Source organism: Dermacentor silvarum, chromosome 4 (genome assembly GCF_013339745.2).
Source record: "Dermacentor silvarum isolate Dsil-2018 chromosome 4, BIME_Dsil_1.4, whole genome shotgun sequence".
In the NCBI taxonomy this organism is placed as follows: domain Eukaryota; kingdom Metazoa; phylum Arthropoda; class Arachnida; order Ixodida; family Ixodidae; genus Dermacentor; species Dermacentor silvarum.
Window position 1 is genome coordinate 98,240,234 of NC_051157.2, and position 1,930 is coordinate 98,242,163.

Consider the following 1,930-nt stretch of genomic DNA (forward strand, 5'->3'; position numbering starts at 1 on the left):
ACGGTGCGGACGACCGGCAGCCCCGGGCAAAGCGCAAAGGAGAAGTTGTTGGCAGAGGAGAAGCTGCCCCCCCCCCCTCTTCCTGCTTTGTTGCTTTCGCGTGGGAGATTGAGTGGCAAGATACGCCTTTGGTGCTAAAACCCCTCATTAAACAAAAGTAGCGCCATGTTTTGAAGATCGCCGCTTTCCTCCTCTCCTGCCCGTTCTCTCGGCGCTCGGCCCTCCGATTGTCCGAATGCTGTCATGTGCTTTCGCGCGCTTTTTTTCTTGCTTGTTTTTTGCTCCCGCCGCCATCGCGGTGCCACACCACTGCGAGCGGTGTATGGAGGCACCACGCAACGCGTCTCCTTTGCGCTTTTAAGGCGTAGTGTTCGCGATGACGTTTCGCTCGGCATTCGGGTGCAGAACACTCGAAACAGACGGCAAGCGACTCTTCTAGATTCCATCTGCCAAGCGAGACGCGGCGCAGATGAAGGTCTGGCTTCAAAGAATCAGCCGGGCTGATTTCAACCCAACACAATGGTCCCGGCTGTGTGAGGTAAGCGAGCGATTCTTCCGCAAAACGGTGCATCCAGTGCGTGGAAAACTACCTGGTGGGCACGGGACTCACCTGCTCGGCCGAAAAATCCGAATGGCTGCTATATAGACCGGTCAGAAAGGGGCGCCCACCTAAAGGCTACACCCCCCCGGAAAAGGAAGAGATCCAATTAACGGCATCAAACGGCCTACGTGGGGGAAATAGTTTGAAGCGCAAATACACAGACACAAAAGAGCACACGAGACACGGACGAGCGCAATGTACAACCAACAGGCCCAAATCGATGTACAACCAACAGGCCCAAATCGCTACAATTCTACGTGGGGGGTCGCCCTCCGTGATAGCGCGCGTCCCGCGCGCGCTTTCGCTCGCGCATACGGCAACGCGGCGACGATTTTATCGCCCTTGGAATCTATACGGAACCTCACGGCGACGACGACGGCAGAAATCCGGTTGAAGTGTCCATATAATTGCTATCGCAATAAAAAATTAGGGGCAGCGTCACCCTAGTGGTGCGAAGACTGGGCAAACAGCGAAGCTGCTGACGAGCCCACCTAGCTTTACCTCGGTTCCGCCAAGTTTTTGCGAGGTAATGCTTCGACTCAGCCACGTTTTGCGCAAGATCACCCCGGAATCATCGACAGCCCAAGCAGCAACGAACACTCGATCATTAAAGTATCTGGACGCTCAATTGCTTTAGCTCGGTTTCGCGGGCTCGTAACTCCGGATCTTCTGCGAATCGCCGACGTTTCGCAGCCGCTTCGGCGGCGCGATACTCGGGACCCGACCGAAGTCGTCTCACTCGCTCTCGAGTAGCGGCGCGGCGGCTTTCGCGCCGCGTTTCCTCTTCTTCGGCCACCCCATCTTCGCGGCGATGTGCTCGGTGCGGGGCTTTTGTGTCGCCGCGGCGGCAACGCGGGGCTATTGACCCCATAGAGTTTCTAAATAAAAAATAGTTATAGTAATATGAAACTCTATGATTGACCCTTTTCGCGGCGATCCCGTGGGCGCTGCCATGTTTGATCACGTGGCGACGCGTCCATAGCTTGCCTCAACTGCCTCCGTTGCCCCCTTGTTTACAATGGAACTGTATGACGCGGGCGCGGTTTAGAAAACCTGTTTTGGGAGATATAGTAGACGGTGACTGGGTGGCGTATTTCTATTTGCGCCCTATGACGCGGGCGCGGTTTAGAAAACCTGTTTTGGGAGATATAGTAGACGGTGACTGGGTGGCGTATTTCTATTTGCGCCCCCGTACAGCGCTCGACCGCTGGCGCCACGCTGCGCCGCTCGCGCGTACCGCGTTTTTAGGTGGTTGCTTTCGCCGAGGGCGCTCGAACGCAATCATATGGTTCGCATGATTGCAGGTATTGCAAGTGTGGCTGTATGGCC